Source organism: Rattus norvegicus, chromosome 9 (genome assembly GCF_036323735.1).
Source record: "Rattus norvegicus strain BN/NHsdMcwi chromosome 9, GRCr8, whole genome shotgun sequence".
NCBI lineage: Eukaryota > Metazoa > Chordata > Mammalia > Rodentia > Muridae > Rattus > Rattus norvegicus.
Window position 1 is genome coordinate 110,857,092 of NC_086027.1, and position 10,054 is coordinate 110,867,145.

General features: G+C 44.7%; 1 long non-coding RNA gene across 1 annotated transcript in view; it reads left to right on the top strand.

The window, feature by feature from the left end:
* LOC134480617 (uncharacterized) overlaps positions 1–5,649 on the top strand; it is a 66,504-nt gene extending 60,855 nt beyond the window's left edge. Inside the window, exons 2-3 of the long non-coding RNA XR_010055069.1 lie at positions 5,260–5,312; positions 5,516–5,649. This is a non-coding gene — a long non-coding RNA (uncharacterized LOC134480617). The remainder of the gene's footprint in view (positions 1–5,259; positions 5,313–5,515) is intronic.
* The last annotated feature ends 4,405 nt before the right edge of the window (positions 5,650–10,054 follow it).

Consider the following 10,054-nt stretch of genomic DNA (forward strand, 5'->3'; position numbering starts at 1 on the left):
AGTTTTGTCTTCCTGAAATGAGCATTTTGTTTGAAGGAAGGGTAGCCAAGAGGTCCAGACAGGTCGCTTTAAAAATAGCCTGGCATATTTAGTGAGTGTTGGGAAGGGAAGGGGGAGGGAGAAAGGGAGGGGGTGGAGAGAGAGATCTTTGGGACAGATTCTAATAATACGGAAGACTATGAACCTCTCATGCCCTCTTTGAGACTAAAGACATTTGAAGAACCTTCCTAAAGCTATTTAAGCAAAGTTTGCCAGGGAGAAAACTATCGCCAGATCCTATCCACTTGCCATCGCTGTTAGCTCAGTGGGATTGGAAGATCCCTTCCTATTTCCTAAGCCAGTTGTAACCAGCCTGGCAGAAATGGAAATATTCTTTTTTTTGGGGGGGGGTTCTTTTTTTCGGAGCTGGGGACCGAACCCAGGGCCTTGCGCTTCCTAGGCAAGCGCTCTACCGCTGAGCTAAATCCCCAGCCCCAGAAATGGAAATATTCTAAGGAGATTCTTGTATTTGTCAATCTGGCTGTTAGGTTAACTGAAACAATGGACTCCGAAGAGACTGGAATATCCCCAAGAATCTCAGGCTGGGAGAAGGAAAAGATGCCAGCCAGGGGGAGAACTTATTTCCAAGAAAGACATTTCCAGCAGTTCTAGCAACTTGTCAGGTCTCTCTCCCTCTCCCTCTCCCTCCCCCCCCCCTCTCTCTCTCTCACACACACACACACACACACACACACACACACACACACACACACACACAGGATGGAACTGAAGCCCAGACAATGGTGGATCCAAACCTCAACCCGCCCGGCTCCGATGTGCACATCACTGGCCTCTATTTACACTTTGATCTCACCGCAAAGCCCCTCACTTCAAGGATTTTCTGAGCACCTTCTCTCTCTTCCCAATGTAGCCACATTGAATAATCCTTTTTCCCTATTTCCACTGTTAATTTGTCTCTTTTCCTTGGCTTATGGAGACAGATCTGACTTTGGTCACAGATGGTGGCCCCAAAGTTTGAACACACAGCGAGCTCTGTGGCAAAGACAGGATTCGTTCATAGTGGAGCTGCCAGAGGAAGACACTATAAAGTCAGGTCTGCACCTTATTCCAAGGGCAGTATGACCTCAGCTCCTATTAGGTCCTTCCAGAATATCCACATAGTCTTCTCAAATGCTCCATTTCAACCTATAAAGGTAGGAGTGTAGTAAGGGAATTGGGAATGGGATAGGGAAGCGTGAGACCTTCTTTTGCCATCTGTAAGGATTGAAATCACATCCTCGAATCTGTCCATAGGGTCTAAGCCTTCACGTGAAATTCCATTTTCGTTGACTGAAGAAATCATCTTCTTTCCCACTGGAACCAGCATCTCACCAGACCGCACCTTTCTCCTGAAAAGAAAATTATACAAATTCTAGGTTTAAAAATATAAAATTAAAAGAGTAAGCCCCAAAAGCCACAAACTCAGGGCTAAGCCCTGCCGCCAGGAATAACAGGCCATAAAGATAAAGAAAAGGAATGCAAAAACCAGCTCAGGCTATTGAGGACTGAGCCATAAACCATCCAAAGACATCCCCCCAGCTTACTCAGAGTCATACTTTAACCAGATGTCCTCCAGACCCTGATAAGCCCCTACTTGTGCTTTTCAGCCATTGTGTCCTGCAGAGATCACTCCAAGAAACCGGGCAGCCCAAGCCTAACCAGAGGTGTTTCAAATACAGATGCTCCATCAATTTTGACAAACTTTTAAAAATAATGAGGACCTGAAGACCCTACCCTTCTCCTGATTTAGTAGCTCTGTTCCAGGAACCAGGGGGCCATAAAACCTTCTGGCATCCCCTTATCTCCTGGAGCCATAAAGCAATCCTGTAACTTGTGGTACATTCCCCTTTGACATCCCCCCATCCCCTGGTGCTCACAGCCTCTGCCTTTAAATACTCTTTTTCCCAGCCTCTCGGGGCCGACACCTCTGTCTCCTGCGCGGGATAAGTGTCGGCCGGGAGATCTCTGTAATAGGTCTCCGTAATAAACCTCGCCTTTGCTTATTACATCCAAAATGGTCTCTCTGTGTCTGGGGTCCGCGATTTCCCAAGACTTGAGTAAGGGTCTCTCTGCGTGGGATCTTTCACTCCAGCACCACCCCCCTCCTCCCGGTGTACTAGGAAGAGCTGAATTATGTTTGCGCCATGTCCACCTGCAAGTAGGAATTAACTTGGCTTTGTGTACCTTGAGAGGACAGAATTATGGTCACCCAAGTGATAGAAGTCAGCATGGTCTGATGAACACGATGCTTCGTGATGACGAAGGTCTGGATGTCTAATGACTGTGGACACTGATGAGGAAAAGATGGTCCTGTTGATATAGAAGTAGCTCAAAGTAATAGAATTGATATTAAGTGTCTTCTAATAAATTTGCTTAGGAGACATTAAGTTGTACAAAGTAGAATTTAGCTACTGCCTCCTCCCACGTACCTCAAAGATGAGCAATATACTAACCAGGCCTATTAGAGTTTACCAATGTATGCAAGTACTAGGTAAGGTACTGCTCCTGTAAATGTCTCTTCACCAGGATTGCCCCGCCATGAAGCTCCACTCCCATAACAAAGGAACAGCCCGATGACTTACAACCAGCCATTAGGCCCATTTCTCTATCAGAAAACAGGCAGCTCAGGGCAGCAACCAGGTTAAGTCCTGATCTGACACAAAGCCCCCAGTTCTCTTCTTAAGAAAACTTGGTTCTATCAGGTGGGTAGCATGGCCCTGGATATCAAGTGGTTGGAAAGAACAACACTGGTGTCCTTGAGAAGTAATTCTGGGGCTGGAGAGATGGCTCTGCAGTTAAGAGCACTGACTGCATTTCCAGAGGTCCTGAGTTCAATTCCCAGCAACCACATGGTGGCTCACAACCATCTGTAATGGGATCCGATGCCCTCTTCTGGCGTGCATGAAAAGAGAACAATCCTATACATAAAATAAATAAATAAATCTAAAAAAAAAATAGTTCTGACACTATCTTTGCTTTGTAAATCTCCCATCTGCCCAAGAAGCCAGACTTGCAGTCTCCTGTATCTGTTTAAGTTTTTCCAAGTGCAACCTGGGACTGGGTCCTGAGAGAGAGTTAATCATGACAGCAGATGTGGAATGTGTAAGTCTGTGGTCTAGATGGTTAGTAAACTCTTCCGTTTGCAGTCAGTGGCTCTTTAGCCCTGTGTCAGAGCTGGGTAAACAGCACTACTCATAAAGACCCCTTCCTCGTTTGTCCTGAGTGTGTGGAGCAAACTCTCATGGGGGCACGTTTCTCGGCTGCACCATGCCATCTGTCACTAAGCCTCCTTCTTCTAACTGTAGCAAAGGGTGCCATTTGCTCTTCTAAGTCAGCTGGAAACACGAGAGAACTCGAGATTGTGTGGGAAGAGGTTAAACGAAATACTGAGGGCTGGGGACATGTTACGTCTGAAGAAGGAGGTAGAAAAGGGATTCTAGAAAAAAAGGGGCACTGATCCAAATTGTCCTCGGGGCAAGAGATTTATTACTATTTCAGAAGACAGTTCAGTGGGGATCTGGCATGTGGGGAATTCTGAAGTACAAACCCTTAGTCCTTCCAGACAAAGTAAGGTGTCTGCCCATAAAGATTTCCAAGGAGGGGAGGTCCCACACCTGAGGAAGCAGGTGATTTGTGACATGCGCCATGTGCCCCCAGCTCTTGGTTCCTAAGTACCAATGGTAGAGAGAATGGTGGCGATGGAGGATTGGCTCTTGGCAGAAGTTCTGTGGGGAGAAAGGTTGGAGGGGTTACATCAGCTCTTCCTGGCTATTGTAAGCGGAGAGAGACTGCACAGGGTGCTGCAAGGCTTCTCCCAGTAGCACCCAAGGTCTAGGTTCCAGTGGGATGTATAGCTCAATGGGTAGAGTGCTTTTCTAGCACAGAGCCCTGGATTTGATTCCCAAAACTATATCAAATAGTCATGACGGCTCATGCCAATAAATTCCAGCACCACAGGGGTGGAGGCAGGAGAATCAGAAGGCCCAAGGTCAACTCTAGCTACTGAGTTAGTTCCCTGAAATGGACCTAAGATCCATTTCTAATCACTGCAGTCAGAAAAGAATCTAGGAGTTGGAGTATGTTGTCAGCGTTCCTGTATGGGAAGAAAGATGAACGTCGCTTTGTAAATAGTTCCTATCTATGCTGTAATGTGACTTGTCTTCCTTAGGACATAAGATTATCCTGTCTCCATTGTAGAGCAGAGATGCTCTTATCCCAGTAGCTGTGGCCACTAATTGGGCAGAACAATCTAGAGCTCTACAGATGTAATGGTAGAGGAGCTATTGACACTCTAGTACTAAAGTGGGAAGGGGAGGGACACAGCAGGGTGACTTGCATTGAAGAATTTACTTCCACCTACCCATCCCAAGCTGCAAGACATCTTTGAAGATGGTGGAATATATAGGAAGTGTGAGGTCAACTGAAAGGGGGACTTTGTGATGCAGCTGTCATGAGGGCATCATCCAGGATGGTAACTAGAAGTGATGTCAGGCATTTGGGGGTCTCCCACGCTCCTCTAAGTAACCAGAAGCCTGATAAATACCTTATAGTTGAATCATCACTCTAGCCCAGGGCTTCTCAACCTTCCTAATGCTGCTCCCCTTTAATGCAGTTCCTCATGTTGTGGTGACCCCCCCCAACCATAACACTATTGCCACTTCATAACTGTAATTTTGCTATTGTTATGAATCATAATGTAAATATCTGTGTCTCCCGATGACCTTAGGTCACTCCTGTGAAAAGGTTGTTGGAACCCAAAAGGGGTCACACCCCACAGGTTGAGTACCACTTGGAGCTCTGCCGTGAACACGGATTTGGTTACACCACCAGGAAAAAGTTGACACAACCAACGTCTAAAATTTAAAAGCAAAGCCAGAAACCTTCAGCTCTCCTGATGATGCATCGCCAGTGAGCCCTTCTGCTTTCTCCACTGGCGAGCTCAGGAAGCCTGGGGTTTTGTGCTCTGGAGCTGATTTCTTTGCCCAAAATATACAAAGATTTAAGCACTGCTGTTTCCGTCTAGTCTTCGTGTTCCCAGAATGAGACTACACATCAACAAGGACATACGTCTTTTTCACAGCAGCAAACGCAGTGTTGGGGCAGTAGTCATCTTTTAGATTTGAAATACATCTTTTAGATTAGAAATACTTCTGCTCACTCATATCTGGAGTAACGATCTAAGGCTTAATGTAATTGTTAGTCTTTTTCCTTTTTTCTTAGCGAAACCTTCAATTTATGGTTGGAAGACGGAGGAACCCTTTATGGCCCTGGCGGTGAGTAAGCCTTAAACCAAAAATTTATTTGACTTCTCTCTTCAAAGACGTCGTAGCTTACATATTTGGTTTTCTATGATGTCATGCACTAAACCCCAGAAGCCACATGCACACACTTTACCTCGTTTTGACATTACTTAGATACTTCTGTCGTGAGTGTACTCCCCCAGAGCATAGGGAAACTTGTTTCTGTCTTTTCACAGTGTTGGAAACGATTGAAAGAGAAGAAATTTAGAAGGCATGAGAGATTCATCGGCAATACTTGGCCAGATTTTCCCTAATATTCTTGATAACTCTGGTCCAGGCAACAACACACAGGTTTTAATGTTTTAATTTATTTAGTTTTGTTTGCTTCTTTGTTTGTTTTTATGCGTATGCATGTTTTGCATGAATGTGTGTTTGTGTACCACAACCGTAAATGCTGTCTACAGCAACCAGAAAGGGCACCAGATGCCCTGGGTACTTACCATGCAGGTGTTAACAGTGTGACCCAGGTCCTTCGGAAGAAATACTCAGCCACCGAGCCATCTCTCCAGCCCCAGCACAGAGATTCTCATCTTAAATTTTTATATTCTTTCAGGTCACATATTGCATATCATATAATAAATACATGTATATTATATGTACATTATAATATATGTATATATGTGCATATTTCACAGAGGCCTGAAAGGAGGTGGGGATTCACATTGGCCTCATCAACAGCAGGGACTGAAACAAACAGAAGTCCTTGGGACAGTAGAAAGCTCTCTGCCTATCCATTCTTTGACACATATACTGAGTGGTCAGATAATAGTTGGGTGAAAGTCACGGCCATCAAAGTGTCCACCTCTTGATGCAGGTCACGTGACGGAGTTGCCCCGGTCTTTCTTCAGCCTAGCTGCCCAGTAAGCTTTCAGCATAGTTTTCCTGTTGTGATTTCAATATGCCATATGCTAATGTTCCCTGGTAAATTTATAGAATGGGACTCTTCCTTGTCCTAGGAATAGGTCATTTGTTGGCCTGTACTACACGAATGCCACTGGGCCAATGGTGCCCTTTGTGTTCCTACCCATTTCACAGTCAGCCTCCATCCTCGAAAGCTGTTGACAAACTGGACAGAGCCCAGAGCTGGCCCAAGCCAAGAGCACGTGCTGCTCTGCCAATTCAGTTCCCAGCACCCACCCACATGGCGGCTCACGGTCATGCATAACTCCAGCTCCAGAGGATCTGATACCTGTTGGGAGCGATGCCCTTGAAGCCCTCCATTGTTGATGTTATTATTATGGTTAGAATTAAGAATGACTGGGTTCGTGGAAAATCCCCAGCCAGCTGCAGAAGACTAATACGAATCTGGTGGTCAAGATGAATAATCATATGATAAAGTTCTGACCTTGCTGAGAAATACACCTGACGTCAAGACACCCAATGTGATGACCTGTAACCTTTCTGAGAAACCAACATCCTGCTGACTAATAGATATGACAAACCTGTGACCTTTCTGACATCCTGTCAACATCAGCCGATTCCCTGACCACAAGAGAGCTGTGTCCTTGGCCTGTGTAAATGTTTCCCACTTACCCCTTCCCTCTGTTACCCCTGTTACGGTATAAATTCAGCATTGGGGAAAAATAAAATTGTCGCCTTGATCAGACTCTTGTCTTGGTGTCCTTCTTTGTGTCTCTTGTCCCCCATTGTCTTCCAGGTACCCCCAGCCTTGTCGTTTACAGACACCCTCTTCAGGCCTTGGTGTGGGCACAGGATACACACACGCACAAGTAAATATACAAAGGAAAAGCAGCAATGTAGATTGGGAAATAAATCTAACTCTTGTGCCTCTTTTATTGAAAATAGATTTGTTTCTCTTATAATCCTGATTACAGTCTCCTCACCTTGATTCCTCCCAGGTCCTTCCCACCCCGATCTGATCCACTCCTTCTTGTCTCTCCTTAGGAAAGAACAGGCTTCTGAGAGACAATATAACCAAACGTGACAACATAAAGTATAGTAGAAAACCCATCACATCAATATTGGACAGGGCAAATCAACATAAGAAAAAGATCCTCGGGGCTGGGGATTTAGCTCAGTGGTAGAGCACTTGCCTAGGAAGCGCAAGGCCCTGGGTTCGGTCCCCAGCTCCGAAAAAAAGAACCAAAAAAAAAAAAAAAAAAAAGAAAAAAAAAAAAGAAAAAAAAAAAGAAAAAAAAAAAAGAAAAAGATCCTCAAGAGAAGGCATGAGAATCAGAGACACACTCATTAACACACTCGGGAGTCCCATGCAAATAGTAAACCGAGATCTATAATATATACTCAAAGGACCTAGTGTGGACCCATGTGCACTTTCCTTTCTGTCACCTCTTCCCACGGGTTCTGAGGGGAGGGATTTGACGGAGACATCCCATTTAGAGCTGTGCGTTCCAAGGTGACTCTCTGTGTGTAATCTCTGGCTGTGCGTCTCTGTATTTGTTCCCTATTGCTGCAGGAGGAAACTTCTCTGATGATGGCTGAATAAGGCACCAATCTATGAGTATTACAGAATATTAGAAGTTATTTTATTATTAGTTTTTTTTTTAAATTTTGCGTTGTTGTTGTTTAGACCAGTAGTGTTTTGGTTTTATCCTAGGTCCCTGGGCTATCTAGTCTCTGGGTCTTGATCACCCAAGCAGTGTTAGGCATGGGTTTCACCTAGTGGAGTAGGCTACAAGTCAATCAGACATCAGATGGTTAATCCTGCAAGCTGTGTACCACTGGTGCCCTGGCATATTCTGGAGGCAGGAAAGATTATAGGTCAAAGGCTATGTGGCCGGGCTAAGACACGGGATGTAAGAGTGAAGGTTCTATGTAGGCAGTAGCTCAAGCTCTCCATGTTCAGAGCTGTGTGGGTGTTCTCTTCAGCAATGGGAACTTCCTGTCAGTTTATGGAAAGCAGCCTATCATCTCGGCAACCGTGTGGATTACTGGTGGATTTCCATGGAACGCCTTTAATCACAATTCAACCGGATGTAATCTACTCCCAGTACTAGAAGCTTCTTTTAGTGACAAGAGATAGCCAGTGGGGTTCCCTCTCCCTCATCCTTTGGAAATTCCATTAGAACCACCCTCATATTTTTTAGGCTGTTTCCACGGCGTTAGGTTTCCATACTAACCTCAAACGTCCCTCAATTTTAGCCCTCTCTCTCCTTATCCCTTCCTCCAACCCCATCTTCCCTCCCCTTCCCCACCTGGTCCTCGTGTTTCCATCTCTCTTTTCCCCCACCTACAAAAAAAATCTATTCTGTTTCCCCTCCCCAGGGAGATGCATGTGTCCCTTCTAGTCTATGCTATACCTAAACTCTCTGGATGTATGGATTGTAACTTGGTTATTATTTACATGATGGCTAATATCCACACACAAACAAATGCATACCATATGTATCTCTCTGTGTCTGGGTTACCTCACCCAGGATTATATTTTTCTAGTTCCAACCATTTGCCTACAAATTTCATAATGTCACTTTTCTTAAGATGCTGGGTAATACTCAATTGTGTAAATGTACCATGATTTCTAACCCATTCGTGTTGAGGGACATTAGGTTGTTTCCAGTTCTGACTGTTATCAATGCAGCAGCCATGAGCATGGTTGAGAAAGCATCTCTGTGGTAGAACGAAGCATCCTTTGGGTAGATTCCCAAGTGTGGTATAGCTGGATCGTGAAAGTTTATCAGCTCCCATCTTTAAGAAAGTACCACACTGATTTCCAAAGTGGGTGTGCAAGTTTGCTCTCCCACCAGCAGTGGAGGAGAGTTGCCATTGCTCCACATCCTCTCCAGCATGAGCTGTCACTTGTGTTATTGGTCTTAGCCATACTGAGGGTGTGAGGTGGGATCTCAGGTTGTTTGGATTTGCATTTCCCTGATGAATAAGGATGTTGAACATTTCTTTAAGTGTTTCTCAGTTATTTGAGCTTGCTCAATTGAAAGCTATGTTTAGATTTATACCCCATTTTAATTGGATTATTTCTTTGTTTTTTAAATCTGGCTCTTGAGTTCTTTATATATTTTAGATATTAGTCCTCTACCAGGGTTTTGTTTTATTTTGTTTTGTTTTTAAGAAAAATCCTTTCCCATTCTATAGGCAGACTCATTGTCCAAGCTATGATGTCCTTTGCCTTACAGATGCTTTTCAGTGTCATGAGGTCCCATTTATTGATGATCTTAGCGCCTGTATTGACGGTGCCCTGTTCAGAAAGTCTTTTCCTGTGACAGTGAGTTTAAGCCTATTCTCCACTTCCCTTTCTGTCAGGTTCCGTGTGTCTGGCCTTGTTTTGAGGCCTCTGATCCATCTGGGGTCGGGTTTTGTGCGGCATTAGTATGGGGATATTTTCATTGTGGCCAAGCAGTTTGACTGGAACCATTTGTCGAAGATGCTGCCTTTTTTCCAGTATGCATTCTGTTTTCTTTATCAAAATCCAGCTGTTCCTCTATTTATTTAGTATAAACTTGATGATTTCAAACACTGCTATGTGTTTCCATGTTGCTTCACCTCTATCAGAATGCCTGTCTGTCTGATTTTATGTACTACATCTTGACTGTATAAAAAAAGTATTTTAAAAAGTGGAGTCCACCAGGCCAAACAGTGTGGGCAGATGGGGAACACACAGAGGCCTGCCGGTCACCATGCGACACGGCACAGAGGAGGAAGACATCCAGAGACCTGTCTGCCTCCAAGCCAAGTCGGCGAGCAGCAGACATCCAGAGGTCAGTCACGCCGCACACGCAGGCTAC